This window comes from Dermacentor variabilis, chromosome 3 (genome assembly GCF_050947875.1).
Source record: "Dermacentor variabilis isolate Ectoservices chromosome 3, ASM5094787v1, whole genome shotgun sequence".
Classification (NCBI taxonomy): Eukaryota; Metazoa; Arthropoda; class Arachnida; order Ixodida; family Ixodidae; genus Dermacentor; species Dermacentor variabilis.
Window position 1 is genome coordinate 100,678,673 of NC_134570.1, and position 26,900 is coordinate 100,705,572.

The following is a 26,900-nucleotide window of genomic DNA, read 5'->3' on the forward strand; positions in this document are numbered from 1 at the left end:
CAATGTGTTGCAGTATTTAGAAAAAGCTGTTTTGTATCGTAACCACTTTCTTGTGAGGGTGTGATAATGATGAGTGAAAGACAGCGTCGCCGCCGACGACGAAGCGAGCACGGGTTCTTTCGCTATCACGCCCCTATGATGTCATCATATCAGCGATGGCCATCTGTTATTCCGAAGATGTGTCATGGCACGATTGAGCCACGTATGACTAGCACGTTGTCAAATGCTTCATGGCCCAACAGGCGCCTAGTCAAGGGGAGAATGAAGACAGAAAGCTGAAGTGTCAGACGCCGGAGATCAACGCTCACGGAACGCGGCCGTCTATGGAAAGGGTGCCCGGCCGTTGGCCTTGGCCAAGGCTTTCGCCAGGAAAAATACTGCAGCTCGTAGCGTGGCTTGGCCTTCCGTGGAACCCATAGCATCGAACACTTAAGATCCCAGGCACGGCGTCGGAGTGGGGCACCGTTCATGCCCTGGCTAATGGCCACACGTGCTCCAAGCACTGTGGCTCGCGCGCAAGTTTTCCGCTGGACAGGCTGGCCATTCCTGCTATGTGCATTGCGACTCGGAAGCGCGCTGGCTGCTGAGCGTCCTTGCCGGTTTGTCAAGAGCCATCTTTTCCTCAACGACCAACATCGAGGCGTGTTCTAAGTCGTAAAGTCATCGCCTCTCAATTCTACAAATTCTCCTTTCCTCTCCTGTCCACTATACAGCAAGTTGGTTTAGCCCGTGTTTCTGAGACTCACGGCAACCTTAATTGTTCTAGCCTAATATATGTGCTGTGTAATGTGCCTCAAAGTTCCCTGTGGTTGTAGTTGGTTCTTGTAGTTTTCATGCAGCTTTCATGCATGTAGCTTAGGTTTTCACCATCAGTTCGTCTGCTCTTCTTGCGTCCTTTTCTCATCGCGCGGCCGGACAGCCAAGCGTGAAGAGACCCGTGATTCCTTTACATACGGAAACCACTTCCCTAAACAAAAAAAAAATGACAAGCATTCCTCCCTGTGAAGACGGAATGGCAGTGAAATCTGGCGGCAGTCAAAACTCTCAAACGAAAAGCACACTGCTTTCGCTGCAATTCATGCTTCACATAGTGGAATGGTTGCCCGGGATCACCATTATCGTTTTTGTTCAGCATCGCGGGAACGTTCTTCGTCGGTGGTCATTTTGCACCGGCGCCGTTTGCGTTTTCGTTGCTGTTCTCTGCGGCGCTCCTCGTACGTGTGTCGTTCTTCGGTTGTACGAACTATACGTGTCCGCGCCATGGATAACGTAGTTCTTTTTAACGCTGATACCTCTCCTGCGTATATACAGCCACAGCATTGACGTCACGCTATTTTTCCCGGCGAGCGTTGCGATCTGCTCCGCATTTAAACATCTGCGCCGCCGCCCTGCACACGTACATGATCACACAGAAAGCAAACAATAAAACCCATTGTGCATGGGTTTGTGAGAAATTGCTAAGCCCGTTTCTATTTCCCGACGCCGAAATAACTATGGAAGGTTAGTAATGCACAGATTTCGCTGTAAAACTGAAAATTATAAGAACTCGGCTTTCACACGCGTTGAGTCGAACAGAGTTAAGAAAAATCAGTTTAGAGGCTATGATGGGAGAGTAAAACCGATGCGCACGACCATTCAGTGTCAAACCGTGACGAAAGTGGTCAAGTGTTCTCCGCGACAACACTAGCGTGGGCGCAGCTCCTATCAGGAAAAGTTTTTTCGCTTCCTAAGTAAGAAATTGAAGACTGACCAATTCACTTCAACCCGCTAATTATATCGTGTTTCTCTAGGTAATAAAATTATTTCACAATTTCATCGAGCACATCTTGAAATCTATGATTTCAAGAGGCGAACATTGCTTGCGTGACAGTTGCTATTTAAAAAGCTCCTGAGTAACTATTTAAATAAGTTCTCTGGGGCGGATTCGTAGTCCGTCCACTGGTACTTGGTTTTTTTTGCACGAATGTACGCAATTAAAGGTTAATTGCTTAACGCCTTTGCCAGTGTCTTGTGCTTCATTCTCACAACATGAAAATATGTGCTTGCTAGTGCCGTACCAGTTGACTACTGTATTTGACGAATGGTAAGCATTGACAGCGGCTTTCTTCATATTTATGGCCATACTAAAAGCCGCCACAAACAAGTATGAAGCCTACTGACTAAGGCGTAATCTAGAATAACTTGCTTTGCTCTGGCATCTTTGCAATTCTGAGATGTGATTGTGTGAGCACATGTGCGCATAATATAGCCATTCCAGGAGCGACGTCTTTATTGTTCCTAATGATTTGTCTTAGTCGCTCCAAGACCTGCGTACAAACTGGAATAAGCAACCTCACTTTGGTTAGGGCGCTGCAGGAGACAATTACTATAGTTCTCCGACCAAGTGTAGCTGCATCTTGACTCGGCAGAGAATTTGTCGACCTTCAGAGCTAACATACAAGAACTCTTGTGCTTTTCTTATCTACCGCAGTCATAGAACGCCTGCAGTACTCGTTTATTATTCTTTCTGTCTCTGGTCCTTGTTCTCTCTTACCCCCTTTTCGCAAGAATGCCGTGCAGTGTAGAAAAGAAAAAAAAAAACATGCACCTGGTTAATCTTCTTATCGTTTCCATTTATCGGTTCCATTATATGGGCATATGTGCTGGCCCTATGGCAAGGAGTGTCAAGTGCAGGATTTATTTTTACCCGAAATCGAGATTTTCGCTTGTGTTGTGCCTATTACCGGTAGGAAGTGCCACGAAAATGGAAGTTTCTTTTACTGAAATGTGGCGCTGGTCGTAAAATTTTCGCCCAGCCGACAATAATGCAGTACTGTTTTAATTCAATTTTACATTTGAAACATGCAAACCTATATAAGATGGAGTATTTCAGTGAAATCTTGCATTTTCTAATTTGAAGATGCGATACGTCATTAGGGAGGTTCTGCCTACCCTCTAAACCCTCATCGAAAGTGAGTAGCTTCAAGGTCTTATAGGGAAGAAAGAGCAAAAAAATGTATTTTGAAGTTTCAAAAATATGCGAATTGAATGGGCTGCAGGGAATAACATTCATCGAAGTTCCTGATTATGTGCACGAAGAGCGAGGTACAGCAGCTCCAAAAGTAGGACATGATGGAGAAATTGCGGTCACTGAACAAGTCAAGGTGAAAATAACGCAGAGACATTTCGGGACCGGTACGGGTTCCTTGATTACACTAAAAGCGGCAAGAGTCGCAAGTCGTACTTATGCCTAAATGTGACGTAGTGACCACAATTTCTTCATCATGTTACCTGACCAAAAAAACTTTCGTCGAACTCTTGACTACAAAAGTAGGACATATTTTCACTTGAAACCTGTTCGCTAATAAGTTTCTGCCAAGCGATTATGGGTATCTGATGCATTGCTACGAAGTAATGCCGACGATAGAACGCCCACGGTTGCTTGAAGAGGATATTTTGACGACAGCAGAACGACGACGATAGATCGACGACAATTACATAGTGACGAAGGCATAATAAAAGTTGTATCACTACTAAAAAAGGGCGACAGTAGAACGACGACGACAGCATACGATCACTGTAGGTCGAGGGTGGAACACCGATCACGGCATGACGAAAATGGAATAACGTCGAAATTGACGACGACAGTACAGTAACGGAAGAATGAGGACGAACATATATCGACGCGAGCATGACGACAATTGGATGGCGACAGCGAATTGACTACGGTAGCATCCCACGCACGATGATGAAGTAATGGCGACGGCGGTTTCATGACAACTGGCGGGATCAGAGTGCAGTGACGTCGACGGCGCCACGACGGCACAATAAAGACAATCAGGTGACGATGCTAAAATTGGCACAATGGTTTGACGACTATGACGTAACGACGACGGCATGTCAACAATGGTATAGCAATACTAGAATAACGATGACGGCGCGAAGACGTTTACGTGATGCTAAAGGCATGACTACGAAGAAATGAAGAGAGTGAGCATAAACCTTATTATTTTACCGGACTCCTTTGACTTGAGCCCAAAGGTGTGTGGCCTCTTCAGGCCTGGTAGACATGACTGGCTGCCGGTGCCCATGCCCTGTTCACCAACCGTAGCTGGTCTTTAGGGTCTCGGGTCTCCAGCAAATCCTCCTGCTGGTCTTTCGATTCTTATTCTGGTTCCGCTTCTTCCTGCACGTTATGACGTGGCGGTGTTGATGACTGTGCTACATTTGGGTTATTCCTGCACCCCAGCGCGTTCTAGGCCAGGGTGCAGGGCATGTCCAGTGGGCAGAACTTACAGTCTCGTCTGCAGGTCCCAGGATATATGGCTTGCAGCAGTGCTTCATGCGCGCAGGTTCCAGCTTGGAGTCTTCTTCAGGTCAGCGCTTGTTTTCTACTCATCCTCTCAGGTACCGGCGGGTAATGACTCTACTGCTTTCTGTAGTACGCCAAGATCTCCCAATACTTTTTAGGTATGCCTTTAGCCTCTTCGTCACAGCCATTGGTCCGTGTTCTCTGCGTGTCGGAAATGGCTAGGCGAGCACGATCTCAAGCTGTGGCGTGCACCGCCTTGTTCTCCGCGACAGATTCGTGTCTCGGCGTCCAGATGATGTTCGCTTCAAAACCTGAAGTGCTGCTTTTCCGATGCTTCCGTTCATATAACTTCTGCATGCTTCTTGCATGTCCGTCATCACGATAAGCCCGATCTTCCTACATGTTTGAATGGCCAGGGCCATGCCCAGCTCTTTCGATCTGCTCACCTCTTTGGCATGTCTGGACGTGGCTGCAAGTTCTTCGCCCTTCTCGTCAACCACGCTTTTTGTGAATCGGTTTCGGCAAGATGATTTCGGCAAGACTTTCACCTCTAATCTCCAAAATCTTGGTACCAACGCACGTCTAAGTGGAAAAGGATTACATTGATATCGGGCTTTCTCCAGTGGGCAACTTCTTTCCCATTTTATGAACATTTCTGCGCTCTGACTACGCCACCGCCTTGCCGGCCCTAATGACAACTAGGCCTAGCCCGGCGTAGCGCCGTTCGGCGGCGCCAAGTGCTTCTTGCATAACGATTCCGAGATATCAGTGCATATGCAGATGACAGTTGAAGGGGAGGACCTTTCCCCTGACGATTGTTCACCAGATTTTGGATCGAAGTTGGCAGTTTCGAAGCGTATGGCGGCCAAGACGGACTCTGCCACCCGCCCTGGCGGCGGCATACACCTAACACCGGCACTTCATTCAGAACTCGGAAAAAAGGAAATAAACTCGAGAGCAGGATTATCAGGCTATTGCGGATGCGTACCATGCCCAAGGAACACGCCAAACTTATCACATGCCCCCGCGGAGGGCTGAATTTTGCTAAGACAAGACCAACCGTGATCCGTAAGGCTATATTGTAAGCGGTGGGTATCACCCCGACTCAGAGGAGCTCGGACATAATTTGTCCTAACATGCAGCAAAACATTATGGGGGCCAGCACACCGAATTGAGACAACGCAACATGACACACGAGAATGTGGCGATTCCTGTACCCCAAAGAATGATGGAAGTCAGGGCATACGAGGGTGTCCTACACACCAACTGTAAAAAGGTAAGCAGAAACACCGATGACAAAGACGGTCGATCGGACCAGGAACGCAACTTCGCCAGTGTGGGAAACCAGCCGTCCTTGGCAGTCAAGAGAATTAGGAACACAGGCACGATCATCATAGCTTTCGATGGACACAAGGTTCCGAAATTTGTAGTCTACGGCCCAGTCCTTGTGAGCTGCTTTCTTTATACAAGGAAGTCAATATCTGCTATGCGTTCGGCAGACCCGGCCACCGTGCCGACGTTATCCCGACTCCCGAAGAGTCCACCTGCGGGGAATGTGGGGCAGTGAACCCGGATTACCAACACCAATGTAAACCAAACTGTGGGTTGTTCGGGTTGCCACACGCTACGGCAGAAAAAACGAGCAAGCAGAAATTCTAGACCACTTACGTCGTAACAAGATTCGAGATCCGGGACTTCGCGACCGACACATAGCACAGAGAACAAGCATCAGTTCCAGCAACCTTCAACCAAGAGCCTAGGTGGCGCTCCCGATCCAGGGGAGGCTCTTGCTCTAGAGGAAGCTCCTGCAGTCGCTATCGACACACACAATGCTCTAGTTGCAGAACGAGGACCAGATCCCGTTCCTGGTGTCGCTCCGGATCCCGGCGCTGAGGCGGTCAAATCCGCTTAGAGTCGACAGGATCCTCGAGGTCCAAATCCAGGGATCGCCGACCCGAAGCCCCCCTGAAGTGCACCGACAGAGTTCGAGGAACGCATGAAGAGGTAATGCGGGACTCACCACCAGAGCATGATATAGGTAACGACATGCTAGGACAACTTAAGCGCGAAAACTAGATGACGAAGAACACAATAGCTCGACTCATGGCAGAACCTGACGAGATTAAAAAGGAGAGACATAGGTGACCCGCGTTGGCTGGCAAGCAGCCGGTCACTCCACAGTCAATGGAAGTCCCCATAGTTGAGAAGTGCCATACGGAGAGGCCCGCTAACATGAGGGCAATCGCTAACGAGCAAGAAAGAGCATCAAGGTGAGCCAAATCAGATATTCGCTAGACGCTCTCCGCTCTCAGTGACAGCAATAAATAGATAAATAAAAACTTCTCGCTCTTCCAAAGCAACATGGTTTTTACGGAGGACTGCCCAGATTAGATGATTAGCAAAATTGAATCCTTCTTCGAAAACGTGGTAGCACCTGTGCTGCGACCTAAAGTTTCTATACCCCCAGCATCAGCATCGGCTAGTCACAGCGCGAAGGCGATCAGCCCTGCGAAGATTAGCACCGCAACTCATGAGCAATACAATGGCCACACAAACTAATTCAGAATGTGGCAATGGCATGGCTGGCGCTTCCTTGCCAAGAGGGCTTGCTTGGAAGAATATATTCGCGGACACGCACAGAAGCCACATGTTACAGAAGAAGCACTAACCTCAAACGTCACACGGCATAGCTACAGGCCCATCACGAAGCACAAGAAAGGATGGTGGGTCGGCATAATGATTACCAACACGCTAACCCACATCGCTCACGACATCGAGATGAACGTCTGGTGTGATGAATGCGGTCTATTCACGGTCTATTTCATGTACGGCAATTTGCCAATGTTCAGAAAAAGGTGTATCAATGAAAATGAAGTGGCATAGTGAAGACAATATTCTGAGGGAGCATACTTCAACCAAAGTATTAGATGCTTTGCTTTAGTATCTTTTCCATCGCGCCTCAGTAGAATTGTTTTAACATTGATTACATTTGCTCACACCAGCCTTATAAAAGTGCAACTTCTGTGAGATCCGTCAGGTCATCGTCGGTAGCAACACTACGAGTAGTGTTCACCGTACGGTGTGGGGCCACTGTCACTACGACATCTCCAAGTGATGCTATATTATTCAGTTTCTCGCGTTACTTTTTATCGCGGAGTTCCAAAAGGAGATCGCCGCAAGCTATCTTTGACGCTTTATAGCCTGGTCCCCGTTCATGAGTTTGGGATTTTTAAACAAGAAAAGGGGAGATTCTTCGTGCTTGTTTTTCTTGTTGTTCAGAGTGCATGACATGAAATCGGGGAAATGTTTCTTTTTGGCGACCAAAGCATTCGAAGATTTCATTGGTGCGGCCCATCTTCATGGAGCCGTAAGGTAGTGGGGGGGGGGGGAAGACTAGCCATAAGTGAGTGCGTAGTTTTCGGCAGTAACGCCAGCCGCTCACCACAAAGGCCTAGGAGGGGACGCAGCAGGACCTATAAAAGAAGTCCTGCAAATGCGAGCTGCACGTTACCACTATAACCAAATATGACATAACTTAGGTAGGCTACGCACACAAGGTTAACCCTTGCTGTCTGAAAGATCAGAAGTAATTAAGAAATGAGTAAGGGACAGGAAAGATGGAATGTAGGAGAGAAGAGGAAGATTGTAGAGGGTGATAGGAAAAGGCAACTACCGATTTCCTCCGGGTGGGTCACTCCGGGTATGCCGTCTACGTGAAGCCGAGGCCAAAGGGGTGTGTTACCTCCACCGAGGTGCCACAAAGGTACAAACTCCCGGCATCGGCACAACCCACAGGATCCCCTTTTCCCCGGACATGGCTAAGCCACGCATGGTTAAGGGCGGGGCGGTCCCTCCCCTATGTGCTCGAGTACGTGGTGGCGCAACTTCAATTCTCTATTCTATGTCTTCAATTTCTCTATTAGGAAACGAAATAATTCTGCCTGATAGAAGCTTGGCCCACGCTATTATTGTCGCGGCGCACATCTGACCGTTTGCATCCCGATTTACCATTGCCTGTGGGCGTGCATAGCTTTCAAGAGTGTTTTTTTTCATTTCTGTTGCCCTTATGGCGTGTGATAGCCAAGTTCTTCAGTTTTTACTTTATATTTAAGGAAGCGGTTTCCGTAGATACATAAATTACAGCACTCTTACAGGACGCAGAAAAGTGGTCAAAACCACGATGAAAACCCAGGCTGCATTTATGAAAACTACAAATAGCAAACTACATCCACAGGGAACGTTAAGGTACATCACGTGAAACACATACTACGCTAGAAGAACTAAAGTTACCGTGACTCCTAGACAGAGCACTGCAATACACCCCACGATACAGTGGGCATGAGACGAGAGTTCGCCGAAGTGAGGGGCGATGACGTCACGACGTAGAGCACACCTCCCTGCTGGACAACAAGGAAAAGGTGGCTCTTGACAAACCAGGGCCGACCGCTCAGTAGTCAGGGGGCACCTGGGCCGCAGTGCACGTTGAAGGAATGGTCAGACAGCCCAGCGAACAGGTTGCGCGCGAGCGGCAGTGCTCGCGCGAAGTGAGCTGCACAGCAGGCCAAGCCAGGCTCCAAGCTTCCGTACTCGTGCTGGCGAACGCCTTGGCCGAGGGCAACGGTGAAGCGGCAGCTCCATGTACAGCCGTGGTCCCTGGATTCTTGATCGCCGGCATCCAACGCATCGGGCTTCTGTCTTCCCTCTCCCGCTCACTAGGCGCGTGTCTCGCCATTAGCATTTCGCAACGTGCTTGCTATAGGTGAACCAATCGTGGCAAGACGCCCCTTTAAAATAACACAGGGTCATCGCTGATTTTGTGAGTTCACGCACATGCTTGTTCAAATGGTGAAAGAACCCGTGCTTACTTAGTCCTTGTCGGCATCGTGTCCTTCCAATGATCACACCGTAAATAAAATCACTACTTATTTTGAATTTCACTATTCATCTCTCACAAGGGTTTGCGCTACCCGTTGTCTTGACCCATCACCAACTGACACATTTGCCTTTCATTTTTCGGTTCTGTCTCCCATCTAACACGGTAAGTAATATAAAGTTGTGATGCACTATTCGCAGATTTTCACACGGTTGTCTATGTGGTGTTTCGATATCCCCGCAAGAATAGGCCCCAAAGAAAAGCCCTGCTCCTCGGCCTGTCCAAGTCCTATAGAGGCTATTTCACATATATTGAGCATGCGCAGGCAATAATAATGACAGCGACAAACAACACACTATATACTCCATATTTTGAATTATCACCCACTTTCATAGATGCTGCTCTAAGTATTGTGTTAAACTGCCGGAGTGGAAGCTTCGAGAGCGTTGACACATATTTTAGGGTGTAGCATGCAGTTTATGCCCATAGTCTCGATACAAAAGGCGAAAGTGCATGTACATTGCACAAGCGTGTGAGTTAGGATTTGCACGTTTGCACAGCAGCCTACACTTGTCGTTTTCCCACCTCGCTTTGCTTTAGTCATTTTATACCATGCACCATTCAAATGAGTCTTCGTATTGTTTAAGCCAATCATCTTCGTTTCGATTCGGTTCCACATTTCATGCTTGAACCAATAAAGTATCAAGGTAGTGAATTGCAGCGCGCTTAACGTTGCACTTCATTGAACAATTAGAATAATTTCTATGAATAATAGGCTTCTAGAGAACCGTATAAATGAAGCTGACATTTTATGTTTTACATTTAACAGACGCTTATCTATAGTACAGTTACTATAATTCGCACTCACTGGCGACGTGGACACTCGCCTTTCTCACATTTCTGCATACCGCTCAACTGCAAGATTTGGTGCCCCAATACAATAGCTTTTGTGTTTGCCCTACGAGATTTTGCCTCATCAAAGCATGCAGTCTTAATCTCGCGAAGCTACCAGATTGTAACATTTCCATTCACTGTTCCAGGTTCATTCCTCACTCATACGTATTGCACGAGCGTGTAAACCGCTTTAGAGTGGGGAGAGAAATTGCTACTATGAAGTTCTTTTGTGTAATCAGCATCCTAATAGGCCATAATGTCGACACCAGGAGTTACTTAATCGCAAGCATTTCTGCGTAGGCGAGTCGCATGAAAGTTCAGATAGAACACAGTGGCGCCATGCCAAACATTATGTGCACCTTGTCGCCATTGTGGGCGCGTTCGCACTTTCTTAAGTGTTGAATCCTAAGCGGTTGGTTGGTTTTGTTGCTCACTGAACAATACATGAGTGTAGGGTCAGGTACGCATGTGAGTGCTTATCACCACAATCTATTCTAGGAATGCTTCGCAATAAAGAATTGTGTTTCTAACATTTTTTCGTACTCCCTAGCAAAGTCATCCTGTAGAACAATGGCAGCAATCTGTCCATAATAAAAAAAATATAGCATCACGATAAAAACGTAGACCAATAACCCTATATAATGCTGATATATGAAAGCAAGTACGCACGAGAAGTATAGCCGCCAGGATAAAAAATATGAAGGTATTTCATACTCCATTTCAATCGTCGAAGAATAGATTTGCACGCTAGCGGCAACTTGAAGCTTACTGCGGCTGCGAAGAATGACGAAGTTCTCTAGCTCCATAATTGTGGGCGCGTTGGCAACATTTTCTCTCTTATCGGCATTCAGGCAACGCCTTCAAATGTTTGGTATGGCAATGAGCTACGAACCACACAAAGAAAATCTTAATCCGCGCTATTTTCCATATGCGACTAGGAGGGCTACAACGAGGTCTACAGGGAGGTCTCCAACGAGATATAGTACGAGACGTCATTTCCAAATTTAGACGAGACCCTATACACCACATTTCGGTACGCATTTGTATTTTTTTTCTTTCGCTATCTGCTTAACGTCCTTGTAAAGAAACGGTGCACTTTCACAACATGGCAACCTTAAAGCGATTTGCAGCCGTAGTGTTCATTACAATATTACCTTGACACCATCATGCTGCTATCGTATATGCGTGTTTACTGACGGGCGCCTTGTCACTAGGAAAAATTCAATTTGCACAGAAATTATGGTTGATTTGAATGAAGTGTTAATTTTGTGTTCTATGCTTGCCAGTAACACACATTTTATTGTTTATTCAAGTTTATTATGAGCAAGGGAAGCAAAGCACGAGGGGGATTCGAACTTCCGCACAGTTAGCGCAAACCTCGGTGCATTATAAGAGCCCTTAACGCAGAACCAAGTCCCCCAACTTTCAGCTATTTTTGGGTACCTTGTAGCTTTGCGATAACTGAAGCAGCTCGCTATTACTGCTCACATTCGGTACTATTGTTCATTGCTTCTCGTGATTTTTAAATAATTGGTTTTACGTTACAGCAGAGAAAATATTAAGCATTTTACGTTGTTTTAGTAAAAAAATGAATGAGAAATGAAATGAATGAAAAATGAATGCCGAGACGTCTTCACGGTGCATAGGTTTTTCTAAAAAGAGGCCGGTCTGAAGGCACCAGATCTCTGCATTCCCATTCATATATACCTCCAGGGCAGCGTCAATATACATATATACAGCGACATTCATTCATTCATTCATTCAGAATTTATTTAAGACAACGAAAAGGTTGTCCAGGGTGACGTGGCAAAAGGCATACTTTGCCTGACGAGGCCACGCCACCCGGATGACAGGCGGCACCACAGGCTACAAAAATCAAGAAAGAGCATTACATAATAGAACACACATTCAATATTTTTTACACAATACATAAGACATCCTTACAAAACACAGGCTTTCGGCGGAAAAACAAACAGCATACTTCAAAACACAATTCAACCATAGCAGTATTTACAAAACACACTAGTGATAGGTATACGTTCAGTTTTCACCTTTAAGGTTCATTTATGAGCATTGCTTTAATTAACATTTTGTATTTACGTATAGAGGGAGTGTTGCGTACAGTATCCAGAATAATAGGGTATTGATTAATTAAGTCAGGAATTTGCCATCCTAACCTCTGAAAACCGTAATTAGTGCGTACACGAGGTGTTTCCATACATTGTTTCCTAAGTTCGTATGTGCTAAGTTTAGTGTGATAGGTGGTTTCGAAGGTTATTTTGTCTAGTTTGTACTGGCGTAATATTTCCAGACATAATTTGTATGTGTGCAGTTTACTTATTTCTAGTATTCCATAAGACCTAAACAAGGGCCAGCAGCTGCGCAATAACTGTATTTTCCCAATAGCTCGTAACGCCCGCTTTTGAATTGCAAAGAGGGAATCTCGATTTGTTTGTGTCGTCGTTAACCATACAAGGGAACAGTAGCTTAAACGGGAATGTATTAATGAATAGTATATTTGCCGCTTTATGGACGCCGGGAGATATCTCAATTTGTTTAAAATGCCAACCGCCCGACAAAGATCACTTCGAAGCTGATCAACATGCGAATTCCAAGAGAGATTTTCTTGAAACAGAACACCTAGAAAACGAATTTGCGAGCACTGTTTCAACTGAGTGTTATCAAAGTTTAAGTTTAGGTTGTCAGGAGCTTTTACACCTTTTGCTCTGAAGAGAATGTATTTGGTCTTACTAGCATTTAATTGCATCTTGTTTAGTTTTAACCATGTACTCAAGCCGGTCAACCAATAGTTAGCCTTTCTTTCGAGCGCGTAGGGGTCAATACCTGAGAAAAAGACATTAGTGTCATCAGCGTACAACACTAGGTTTTCGCTGCCTGGTATATTCACAATATCATTCAGGTATAAAATAAAGAGTACAGGTCCGAGAATAGATCCCTGAGGCACACCATATTTTATTGTTTTTACGTGTGAGGCTGCAGCATTTATGACAGTAAATTGCTCTCTTGACGTTAAATAGCTCTCAATTAAGGTCAACGACACGCCACGGAATCCGTAAAGTGGAAGCTTTCTTATTAGAACATCGTGCTGAACACAGTCGAATGCCTTTCTGAAGTCGAGGAAAATTCCCAGGGTGTGTGCCTTTTCTTCAATATTGTTTAGAATTTTTTCCTTTATCCCAAGGAGTGCGGTTTCGGCTGATCTATCTTTCCTAAAGCCAAATTGCTCATCGGCTATAATATTTTGCGCGGTGAGAAAACGGACGAATCTTTTGTTTATAACCTGTTCGGCTACCTTTGCAAATACTGGTAGCACTGATATAGGCCTATAATTTGTTAGTTCGTTCGCTGGGCCACCCTTGTGCACAACAGTCACTTTGGCCAGTTTCATTTTCTGCGGAAAAACGCCTGTAGATAAAATAATGTTGCAAATGTGAGAGAGCGGACAACTGATTATTTCACCTACAGCCTTTAGAGGTTTCGGTTTAATTTCATCTGCTCCTGGAGCACAGCCATTTTTTAGTGTCAGAATAATATCTAGCACTTCACGTTCGTCAGTGGGTGCTAAAAACAATGTGTTTGCGGCGTTTGATGCAATGAACTGCTCGCACGGTGAATCAACTGAATTCCCATCGCATGATCCGACTGCAATGAAATGGTCATTAAATAAATTTGCGACTTCGTTGTCAGTCATAGCATCGTTTTGATATGGGACCTTTTTGTGCTGGAAATTTTTCGAGAGTACCTCCCTCACGGTTTGCCACATTAGCCGTGAGTTACCCGTAATGTCTGCAAACTTTGTTATGTAGTATTCAAATCTTGATTTTCTAATATCTGCATTTAATTTGTTTCGAACTTTTTTAAACAGTGTAAAGTCATTTTCATGCTTGGTATTCAGGAATTTTTCAAACAGCCTGTTTTTTTGTTTGATTCTCATATGCAGTTCATGAGTGATCCAAGGCTTCCTTATCTTTTTTCGTTTTACCCATGGCTCGAGGGGAAAACACTTCTCGTATGCAGCCATAAAGCAGGAAAGAAAAGCCTCGTACGCTTTATTTGCATCTGTTTCCATTAAAATGGAGTCCCACCTTTGATTTGAGAGAAGATATTTGAATTTGCTGATATTTTTTTCAGAGTAATGGCGGATAAAAACTGGTTGCTTATTTGAATTAGGCCTTTTGTGAGGTAAAATGCAGTAGATTGGCAAATGGTCACTTAAATCGCACTTCAATACACCCGATTTGACAACGTCAGGCGGAAAGCTTGTAATGCAAAGGTCTAAAATACTTTGAGAGGTAGGAGTAATCCTAGTTGGCATATCTATTAAGTTACAGCACGCGTATGACACAAACAGCTCTTGTAGGCGCGAATAGCCGGAGGTATCTGATAAAACATTGAGATTAAAATCGCCAACAAAAGCACACTGTAGTTTTAACTCAAGACTTAGTTCAAACAGTTCTTCCATACAGTTCAATGATCCACATCGTTTTATAAATAGCCCGTGGTAGATTGCATAATTCTTGTCCTTGAGCGGGATTATTAAAAAAAAGCAGATAAAACGATCCATAGAAATCAAAACAAATATTCAACTAACGAACAAAATTCACTAATTAGCTTCCTGTGTAATATTTTACGGCACATATTGTAATTTACTATTGTAGCGCGTGCGCTTAAAGGACGTATTCTCTTGAAAAGAATTTCCAGGATGACACCAGTTTCGAGATTTTACGCCCCAAATTTTGGAACGAAATACATGTGCTTTCAAGGTACTTTTGTGCTTCAATGCATTTAGAGTGTTCTCTCAAAAAAGAAATCGGAACAACAGTGCATTTTTACTTCAAGTTTCATGCCGCATATCTCCAAATTGGCGTCATTCTGGAGACTCATTGCAACTGGATACACCTTGGAAACTGACCAGCTGCAATTGGTAAATTCCTATATGTGCCGTAAAATAATGAACTAAACAGACACATCGTGGATGTTTGGCAAGTAATTTAATGTACTTTTCGATTTTTCACGCAAGTAATGTGCGCTTCTATGAATGATCCACCTCAAGTACAATAAATATTTTATCTGCAACAGGGTATTTAAAAAAATTCCAAAAAAGCTTACAAATGAGAACTCAATATATATATATACTGAGGCTTCAGCCATTATCAACCAAGTGGTTTATGAAGAAAATGGTCTATCTGCTCATTTCAAAAGTCAGAGGACTGCATCGCACCAGAAGCGTAGTCACAGCGTAAACTGGGGAAGCGTCTCTATAGCACCTTCATTTTCGGCAGCCCACACTCAGTTTCTTCGCGCAGCTATCAGGGTCACAATCATCATCATCATTTTTATTTTTACTACTGGAAACACAAGGCGAAAAAGGGAGAGCCGGAAAAAAAATCCGAAATTTCATCTGCTTGACAAAGCTCTGGTCTCCCAGACAGCTAGGCACGGTAGCAGCTTGTGTATTAATACAATCACGCACAAAGTGTGCATATAAGAGCATTTTAAACACAAGTACATGTAGATACTTTCATGTTGTTACATAGAAACTAACGAGAAGAAAGGGGGGTTAAGCGAGGGGCCCGATTTTTATTAGTCATATCATAAGAAGCCAACAAACAGTGACACCAAGGACAACATAGGAGAAATTAGTTGTGCTTAATAAATGAAATAAACTATAAATACATGTAAATTAAAGTGGATGAAAAAACAACTGGCAGCAGGTGGGAACCGAACCAACAACCTTTGCATTTCGCGTGCGAAGCTCTACCAATTGAGCTACCGCGGCGCCATTTGCCCGTCCACTTTCTTGGTTATTTATGTGTGCTAGTAGAACCCTGGTAGTGTTAACCAGCGCCACCACTCACAAACCTTGGCGGCAGACATGGAACGTTCTTTTTTTGCCGCAGCAAAAAAAAAGGATGTTCCAAGTCCGTCGCTAAAGTCTGTGAGTCGTGGCGCTGGCTAACACTCTCAGGGTAACACTCCCAGAGTTACAGCGTACGTTTCACAAAAAGGGATATGGGAAGACACAACATTTCCTGAATTCCTATTCAGACGTACTGGCAGGACAGGGTCAATATATCTCCTTTTAAAAAAACCTACACCTTTCATAGTAGCTAGAATCCATGTATATATATATATATATATATATATATATATATATATATATATATATATATATATTTATATTGTTACGTCAAGCTGAAGCCGAATACTATTAACAATTTATTTACGACGAAGCTCACGGAGGCCAAAATGGCGACGCTATATCAAACGGGCACACACGTCGTCTTCGTCCTCCTCAGTGCAGCCGCAGTGTGGTGGCTGTTCCGTAGCATCACCCCTGGCTGTACAAACACCGTCCCGGTGCTTAATCTACACATCCGCGGTGAAATGTGTGTAGTATGGCTTTAGTCTCGCCACGTGAACTATGTGACTTGCAGCTAACGATGACGCTGAGAGGTCGGCGGGGAGGATTTCATACGTGACATCGGTCACTTGTCGCACCACACGGTATGGGCCAGTGTAGCGCGACAGCAGTTTTTCGGAAAGGCCCACACGTCGAACGGGTGACCAGAGAAGCACCAGAGAACCCGGGGAAAAGTGCACGTCACGATGGTGGCAATTATAGAGGCATCTCCGATGCTCCTATGAGGCCTCGAGGCGGGTCTGGGTGAGCTGGCGCGCGTGGTCGGCGTGTGCGGTCGCGTCGCGGGCGTATTCAGTGGCGGAACGTGTGGCCGAGGGCAGCAAAGTGTCCAAAGGCAACGCGGGTTCTCGGCCATATAGGAGATAGAATGGTGAATAGCCGGCGGTGTCGTGACGCGATGAATTAATTATACGCGAACGTCACATATGGGAAGTGAAGATCCCAGTCGTGGTGGTCGGTCGCAACGTACTTCGAAAGCAAGTCGGTGACGGTCCGGTTGAGGCGCTCCGTGAGGCCGTTGGTCTGTGGGTGGTAGGGCGTGCTGAACTTATGCTTTGTCGAGCAGGAGCGGAGGATGTCCTCGATGACTGCCGACAGAAAGCTGCGGCCACGGTCAGTGAGTAATTGGCGCGGAGCACCGTGCACTAAAATGATGTCATAGAGCAGAAAGTCAGCAATGTCAGTAGCACAAATTGTCGGGAGGGCTCTGTTGATTGCGTACTGCGCAGCATAATTGGTAGCGACGGCGACCCATTTATTTCCGGAGCCCGAGAGAGGAAATGGTCCAAGAAGGTCTAGACCAACACGAAAAAAGGGTTCGGGTGGGATGTCAATCGGCTGGAGACATCCAGCTGGAGGTGTGGAGGGCTTCTTCCGGCGCTGACAGGGCTCACAAGCGGCAACGTAGCGCCACACGGAGCGGGCAAGACCCGGCCAAAAGAAGCGACGGCGTACACGATCGTATGTGCGCGAGACGCCCAAGTGTGCAGCCAAGGGAACATCGTGAAGTTGCTGGAGGACAGTCGAACGCAGGTGCGATGGAATGACGAGCAGAAGGGCAAGGCCGTGTGGATCAAATTTGCGGCGGTATAATGCCCCCTCCTTAAGGAGAAACATCCGGAGAGAGGCGTCGAAAGGAGTTGACTCCAGACGGTCGATGAGGGCTCGTAATGAAGGATCGCCCCGTTGCTCGTTGCCGATTTCAAGCAACTGGGACACAGAGAAAACGCAAGCGATGGCGTCCACATCAGCCGGTTCGTCGACAGGGTAGCGGGACAAACAATCGGCATCCTGGTGCAAGCGTCCCCTCTTATATACCACGGAGAAGGTATATTCTTGCAGGCGTAACGCCAGCGAGCGAGTCGTCCCGTGGGGTCCTTGAGCGAAGATAGCCAGCAGAGAGCGTGGTGATCAGTGATGACACAGAAGGGGCGTCCGTGCAAGTATGGAACGAAATTTCGCAACAGCCCACACAAGAGCGAGGCACTCGCGCTCTGTGATTGAATAATTGCGCTCGGCGGGTGATAGAAGTCGGCTGGCATAGGCTATAACGCGATTATGTCCACGCGGGCGCTGTGCTAAAACTGCTCCTAATCCGTGACCACTGGCATCAGTTCGAATTTCCGTTGAGGCTGACGGGTCAAAGTGGGCCAAAATTGGAGGCGTCGTAAGGCGAGTAGTCAGCTGCGAAAAAGATGCGGCATGATCAGGACCCAAAGAAAAAGGGGCGTCTTTCTTCAAGAGGTCAGTAAGGGGACGCGCGATGGTCGCAAAATCTTTCACAAAGCATCGGAATTAAGAGCACAGCCCTACGAATCTACGAACGTCCTTGGTAGACTTCGGAGCAGGAAAATTCGTAACGGCGCGAATTTTGTCCGGATCGGGTCGCACGCCTGGAAATGACAAATAAAACTTCGGCGCACTACGAGCTACAGCTTGATTTATATTGTGAACAAACACTACGAAGAACTCGGAAGCAATAATTGTTGTAACTTGTTAGGGAATTAACTAGCGTATGTAATGCAGTCTTGTGTGCTTGCCCGGATGCTCTCGTTTTCTCGGCCGGATAGCAGCTTTGGCTTTTGGGTCAAGGTCACTTGAAGGTCGCTGACAACAGGAGCTCAAACATTTCATGCTTAAAAGAACCAGAAGTCTCGCCTGATGCATAGCGTTGTCGACAGCGTTTCGAGGAAAACATTACGGTTACATAAGTTGAGGCTTCCGGGAAGCGGGAGAAGCAGTTGGGGATCTTCGAACGCTATCGGGGGCCGTTTCATTCTTAAAGATGAAGGTTAAGCGTCCTCCCAATTTTTAAGCCCTTTCACGGGAGTGAACTAATCACATGAAAAAATTGATTACGGTACTTGATCATTTTGGACTTTTTGTACTCGCACTTGATGTACCATTATGTTTACAGCACTTCACTGCATTTCTTACGCTATTGAAATAATATTTGTTGTGCATGTTTGCTTACACCGGGACTATTGGCAAATCTCATTTCACTTGTTGATATATTGTAGACTCACGTAGTACTGACATTAAGGGAAAACACGGGAAAGTCGAAAGATGGAAATTCGAGATGATGAGCAAAACGAGAACAAGGTCAAAGCGGTAGTCAATGTTTCGATGAGTGGACTTGTCTACTTGAAGGCGCCATATCCTTTCCTCGGCACAGTATATACAGGTAGGGTTCTTCTAAAGGGAAGAGGAGCTAAGGCGGGTGGGTGTGGCAACTACTGAAGGTGTGCTAGCGGCGAGGGTGTTGAATTGAGAATAAAAGCGTGCTGTGCACAAGGCCGGTGACGCATCCGTGAGTGAGCCGGCGTGTCAACACAGCCGGCGTGCCGTGTGCACAGCACCCCTCTATTATCTGCTGCTCTGGAGGTCGTGGAAGGCCGTCTTTCTGAAAGAAATAATAAAAGAAGTGGCAGAAAATGGTGCTCGTGAAAAAAAATAACTGAAATGGATTAAATATATAAAAAAGCCAAAAAGGAGAAAAAAAGTACTTAGCAACCAAACTAAGGGTTATTACCGATAGTCTGAAATTTACCATAGCGAATAGATTCTAAGGCACTCTTTGAAACGTTAATGCGTATTAGTTCCAATGTTTTAAAATTATGGATGAACTATAATTCATGGTATTTTCTTTCTCATTCAGAAGAGAAATTTGACTGGAAGATGTTTAAGTTCTTTAAGTTGTTTAAGTTGGAAGTTGTTTAAGTTCATGTAAGTTATGACCTGGTTGGTTGAAATGTTCTGCGACGCCTTTGGGAAGCTTTTGAGCAGTATCCGCGAGATGCCCGTTTAATCTTACGTACATTGATTGTCCTGTTGCACCGATATATTGTTTCTTATAGAAGGAACATTCAAGCGTATAAATCACATCCGAACTTGTACAAATAAAGGTAGTTTTCACTTTTCTCAATTTTAACGTGACATTGATGGTGCCTGCAGGTTTTTCACATGGGGCGATAACATGCTTTTATTACGGGGAATGATGTTGGGCTGACTTTTGCGTGCACTAAAATGTCTTTAAAGTGTAAGTTGTGGGGATAGGTAACCATCGGTATATTCCGGAACGTTTTTCTCAGGCGCTCATTACTTGACAATATAGGGTGGTATTTTCGTAGGGTGCTGTTTATATTTGGGAGGGCATTAGAATATTTGGTTGTAATGGCTGGTCGACTTTCAGATTCTGGTGTAGGCTGTGTTTTAATTAATTCCAACTGTTTCTGCAATCTTGTCGCAACCTGATAAGCTCTGTCGAGAGCAACTTGTGGATAGTTTCTTTATGCTAAACGTTGTCTTCAGGTCATTTAGGTGTTGGATATAATCACTGTGTTCGCTACAAATTCTTCTTATTTGTTCCGCTTGTCCGACAAAAATTGTCTCATGTGTGGTTGTCTCCTGTCTCCAACCAACTCGCCCACCAGCACGTGCTCAGTGACTTCACCAGCACGTGCTCAGTCACTTGACCTCTAGTTCAAAGAGCTCTTTGCGCGTACATGGTTTTCTCGTGTCTCCTTCCTTCGTCCGTTGTTTTATTTGGCGCCTTCATTGTAATCATGCACAACCAACTAGCCAGCCAGTACGTGTTCAGTAACTTCACCTCTAGTTCAGTGGGCTCTTTGCGCCTACGTGGTTTTCTCGTGTCTCCTTCCTTCGTCCAATGTTTTATTTGGCGCCTTCGTTGTAATCATGCATAACCAACTCGCCCACCAGCACGTGCTCAAAAATTCCTCGCTGGCAGTGTCGCGGAGGATGAATATTGTAGTATAAATATTGCCGGCTGTCCCTAGGCTTCCGGTAAAGTGTCGTTTTAAGTTTTCCTTTTCTAAGTTGACCGTCGTCTCGAGGAAGTTGATTTGACTAGGAGACCGGTGAGCAGTAATACTCGGCTGAAAGCGATTGAAATGGCGAATTAAATTGGTTACTTCGCTTGTGGCGTGTTCCCATATTATAAATATGTCGTCGATGTAACGCAGATAGGTGTGAGGTTTTAAAGCGCAGGGTTTCAACAGGTTTCCTTCAAGCTGTCTTATGAAAATGTTCGCATGCGTGGGAGCGAATAGTGTTCCCATGCTACCGCCAAAAGTGTGCAGGTAGTGAATACAGTCGAATCCGAAATAGTTGAGCGTGGGAACTACCCTAAGGAGTGATAGGTAAACTTCAGGAACGTGTGCTTCGGCATTAACTGCGAGAAATTTAGATACGGCTTCAATTCCTTCACTCATGGGCATGTTAGTGTAAAGGTCAGAAGCATCCAATGTGTCTAGCATAGCGCGGTCGGAAAGCATTTCATGTGTGTTAATGCCGTGTCAAAAATTCGAAGGGAGTGCGGCGTGTCTTCAACAAAAGATGGGATGGTGGTGGTGATTTAAGGATTTAGATAGCCATTCGAAAGGTGTGTTGTTACTAGACTCTATATTCCAACCTGGGATTGCTGCTGTAAATATTTAATATATGGGAACCTGATGTATTTTGGGAAGATAAAAGCGCCTTGATTCTTTTTCTTGGGCATTGTGAAGCGATATTCAGTTTGCGCGTTTGGTTTCCTGGACAGAAGCTCTGCTATTGTGCCTTGAACAGTATTGCTGTAGTCTGCCATACCCTCATAACGTATAACCCTCAGTTCGCTTATTTGCAGATGACTTCCTCCTGTACCGACGCATAACGTCGGACACTCATCATTCACCGCTGCATATTACCTCTACAATATCACCAACTGGTTCTCACGTTGGCCTATGGTACTTAATACGTGAAAATGTATGTTTATGTGTATCTTTCGGATACGAAACAACAGTATTTATCGTTATTCCCTAAATTCGCTAGTCCTCTCATCTATGAATACCTACCGCTACCTAGACGTTACAATATCGAACACACTCACCTGGTCTGACCCCACCTGACAGCTAGCCGCTGACTGTTGAAACTCGCTCGGTTTACTCAAAAGGTCCCCATTAATGTCACCCGCTCCTATCCTCAAGCTTGCCTATGAAACTTTCATCCGCACATAACTCGAATATGCGTCACCGATTTGGAGCCCCCATCATAATTACTTGATTAACTTAACGAATCAGAATCAATACAGAATCGGGATGCGTGATTTATCACTTCGAAATGCGATTGGCACAGAAGTCAAGTCGCCACTTGCTCGCACAACTGTGTCTTTGTCACATTGTCCACCACAATTTTCCGCAGCTGCGTAACACACTTCTTTTCCCTCCTCAGCGGACTTCCCGTTTACTTTTCAATAGCTTAAACGAACAGTGTCTTCATGAAACTACCACCGCATTCCATAAATATTTCCTGCCCGTCACCATAGAGCGCTGGAACGAGCTGCCACAATCAATAGTCATTGAGTGCCAAGGCACAAAATTTAGGCGGTCATTGACAGCTCACTTTTGAACCTAATCATCTTACTCACAGTTTATTTTTAAATGTTTCATATTTTGTATTTATTTTTATTGCCTCTAAAGTCCTTATCACTTTTTTATCACTTCTCTGTATTTATGTTTTCACCCCCGCTCCCTCTTATGTAATTCCACGGAAGAGGGTTTAAGCGTTAATAAATGCTACCGCTGCTGCTGCTCATGCTGCTGCTGATGAATTTACTTGGTTGACAATAGCTGCAGTCTCAGTGTTTATATACAGGGTGATCATTAAAGCATTTTATCGAATTTTAAAGAAATATCATGTTTCAGGTACGGTAATTCTTGTTTTTGAGCTGGATTATTTAGGGAAGCGGACATCGCTTGTACAAAAGACGCAAACGCATATTAAACTACTTAACATATATCTGCTATTTTTCTTTTGAATTTGTTTGTTACTTTCTCGCACATGTGGCAATTTACGAATTGTAGCTGGTCGGTTTTCAAGGCGCATCGAGTTGGAATAAATTTCCAGAACAACCGACGTTTGTAGATATTCGCCACAAACTTGCCGTAAAAATGCACTGTTGTTCCACTTTCTTTTCGAACAAAACGCTCTTTTATGCATTGAAGCACGATAATAACCAGAACGCCCACGTATTTTGTTTTGTAATTTGGAGAATAATATCTCGAAATTGTTGTCATCCTGGAAATTCATTTCAAGTGGATACGTCCTGCAAGCTCACCTGCTAAAATTCGTAAATTGCAATGTGTGCCGTAAGTAATCCACTAGGAAGCTAATTAGTGAAGTTTTGTTGAGTAGTTCGATATCTGTTTTGATTTCTAGTGCAAGTAATGTCTGCCTCTTAAAATAATCCCGCTGAAGGACGAGAATTATGCTATCTACCACGGGTGATTCGTAAAACTTCTGTAAAACAATCCCCCTGCATATACTTCTCTCTCTCTCTCTCTCTCTCTCTCTCTCTCTCTCTATATATATATATATATATATATATATATATATATATATATATATGGATGTTGTGCGTTCGGATCGGCGCCTCTCCTCAGATAAGACAATGCGCCGTGAAGACGTGTCCACATAGCAGCATTTTCTCAGAAATATTTGTTGGTCAAATTAATTCATTGTTTATTTACCAACAAAAAAAATCTAATTCTCTTCACTGTTATTACTTACTACCAATTATTCATTCAACCATGAGAGCCAATGAACAAATTTACTCAATGCGAAAAATAATGCCGAACTGCTTCGGCTGTCCATATAAATTATAAGGTGTGTTTTTTCTGCGTTAAGTGATCTAATAATGCATTGACGAGGTGTGCGCTCACTGTGTGGAAGTTTGAATCAACTTCTTGCTTTGCTTCACTTGCTCGCAATGAACTTGAGTAAACAATAAGTTATGTATTACTGGCAAACATAAAACACTACATTAAAATTGCACTCTACGCAAACATTATTTCTGCGAAAATTGCACTTCCCTAGTAACACAGATCACCCGTTAGTAAACATGCATATACGATTGCACCATATTGACGTCAAGGTATTACTGAAAGCAATGCTATAGCTGGAAATCGCTTGAAATTTTCAAATGGGTGTGCGTACTCTACTTCTTTACACTGGCCTTAAACAGAGGTTGAAAAAAATAGAAATACGTACGGAAACATGGTGTGTAGGCTCTTGTCTAGATGCGTGCATGACGTCTCGTAGTATATCTCGTTGTAGACCTCGTTGTAGGCCTCGTTGTTGATCTAGTAGGAGGCGGAAAATATCGCGGATGAAAATTTTCTTTATGTCTTTGGTAGCTCATTGGCATAGCAGACACTTGAAGGCCTTGTCTGAAGGAAGAGAAAAGACAAAGTATTGTCAAAACGGCCACAATGATGGAGCTGGACACCTTTGTCATTCTTCGCAGCCACAGTAAGCTTCAAGTGGCCGCCACCGTACAAATATGTGCCTAGAAGATCGAATTGGAGCATAAAATACCTTGCTATTTATCCTCGTTGCGGCTCTTTATCGGGTGCGTTCTTGATTAGATATATCAGGAATATATAAGATCATTGTTTTACGTTTCTAGCACGCTGTTTTTTTTTGTCGCTACTGATCGGCGCAACGTTCTTACAGTAAGTTTGTTAGGTAGAAAAAAATATGTTAAGAATACAATCTGCGAGCGCTAACCATTCCTCCAATAAAATATGGTAATAAGCACTTGCTTTCGTGCCTGACCTTACACACATGTATTGTTCAATGACAAATGAATTCCAACGCTGAGCATTCAACACATTAGAATGCGCGAATACGTCTACAATGGACACAAGTGCACATAAGCTTTGTCAAGACGCATATGAGTTCCCGCCGCACTTTTCTGAGTCTCGCTCGCGCAGAACGGCTCGGGATCGAGTTTCTCCCCGCGCCAACTTTATTGTCTATTAAGACGTTGATGAACCAAAAAAACTCATAGTAGGAACTTTGCTCACTACTCTAAAATGGTGTACGTGCACACGCATGAACTTTTCCCGCAATACACGAAGTAACGCAGGACCCAGAGAACCATGAATAGAAACGCTGCAGTCAGGAAGCTTCGTGAGATCGAGACTGTATGCTTTCATGGGGTGAAATCTCACAGGCCTCAATGAAGAGCTATTCCATAGGGACACCTTATGTTGGAGCTGAGCCATACGCACAAATGTGAGCAGCGCGAATGTCGACGTCGCAAATTAGTACGGGTTACTTGGTGTTAGCTAAGCAAATTATAGTACTTGTGATGCAGATAAGTGACTCTCAAATGTGAAACATAAGATGCCATTTCCACCCATAGGGTTCTTTTTGAGATCATTGTTTATAGAAATGCCTCGAATTGTTAACTCAGCGCAACGTTAAAGGCGTTGAAATTCACTTCCTTCGGACATTATTGGTTTAAGCAGCAAAAGTGGAACCGAGACGGGACCGAACTGACTGACTGAAATAGCACGAAGGGGTATTTAAATGATGCAGGCTAACGAATGTATAAACACGACAACTGTAGACTGCAGATCATACGTGCAAATTGAAACTCGCACAATGGCGCAATGCATATGCACCTTCGCCTTTCGTATAAAGATTAGGGACATAAAAGAGCAAACTACTACTTAAAATATATGGCACTACGGAAATGTAAGCTCCGCTCTCGAAAGTTCCTCTCCACCATCGTCTGTGAAAGTGGGAGATCGTTGAAAATATAGTGTATAAAGTGTGGGGTTTGTTGCATTGTGCTTCACATTGCCTGCACTCGCTGAGTATATGCGAAATGGTCCCTAAGGACGTGCACGGACCGAGAAGCACGACTTTTTTTCAGGACTATTTTTGAGGGGATGCCAAAACATATTATATACACCCATGTGAAAAAGCGCGAGTACTCCATCCTCAGGCTCTATTACTTGTCGTGGTAGATGGCAGTAAAAAAAAATGTGCAAATACCTCGCTGTCAGAATCGAGTAAGCGCGTCAGCAGCAGCGATCGTATTAGCCTTCGTGCTGTCTCTCGCTGCAAGGCGGCATAAACGTCCAAAGCGAAGCGCTAACGATGCTACTGGCACTCAGCGTACTTTGTCGACATTGCAGATCGCTTTAGGAATGAGGCCCATGCGGGCGTGCCTTAAGCAGCAGCCGCCCGAGTAGAACGTCCCCCCGCCCCTACCCACCTCCGTGCCACGCACCCGACAAAAGATGGCGCGCTTCCACTGCGGCTTCTTCACTCGCGCTCTCGCGATTCAGCAGCGGCCGTCTGCTGACCCTCGCAGGTTTTCACTCGTACATATAGTGTAGGCGCGCAGCGACGATGTTATCGTGTTCGGTCTTCATACGGAACATCACGGCAATGGGGATGGCAGAAATGCGCTTAGAAGCTCAGTATGATTGCCATCGCAATAAGTTATTCTTCGTTTGGAACTCATCGCTCCCGTCTCATTACCCTACGCCCCCACTAGCAACCAACAGTGGTGAACGCCAGAGGGGGACCCGTTCACGGCAGGGGATTGCATAGTACTTAGTTTTTTTGGAAGCCTTGCATCAAAGCCAGCGGCTCACTCTGTGTTCGTACACCCCTGCATCTGAATTCCTTAGGCACTGAGGACAGGGGAACCATGTCCTTCGAAACTGGGTGCCACTTCGTAGAGGGTAAATAGAGCAAGGTCGAAGCGAAAGAAAGGAATAACGAAAGACTTTGGGGTGTATCTCGTAGAGAATTGTTGTACAGGCGCTGTTGACATCCTTAGTTGTGATTTGGTGAAGCTTATGGTATCGCTAGATAATATGAACAATAGATACAGAAGAAACAAGTTCCTTATTTTTGGCCTAGGTAATTTCTAAAATTAACTATGGTTTCAATCAGAAAAAAAGAAGTGTTGTCGTTCTGCCAAACGCAACTGGACGAGCAGGTTACTGCTTAATGTAAAAGGCGTGCTCACCTGCTTGATAAGTTCCAAGAAAGCCGAAACCGCCATGTCATTATTAAGTTGGTTAAATCAAGGA

The 26,900-nt window shown here is 44.9% G+C and overlaps 1 protein-coding gene across 7 annotated transcripts in view; it reads left to right on the top strand.

Annotated features, from left to right (window-relative positions):
- Window positions 1-26,900, top strand: part of LOC142576105 (uncharacterized) — a 383,690-nt gene that overhangs the window by 15,522 nt on the left and 341,268 nt on the right. For 2 of the 7 annotated variants that reach the window (XR_012826784.1, XR_012826782.1), the window contains exon 3: window positions 9,247-9,329. The exons of the other annotated variants lie outside the window; for them this stretch is intronic. The gene's annotated coding sequence lies outside the window, so the exon portion shown is untranslated. The remainder of the gene's footprint in view (window positions 1-9,246; window positions 9,330-26,900) is intronic. 7 annotated transcript variants of the gene reach the window in all.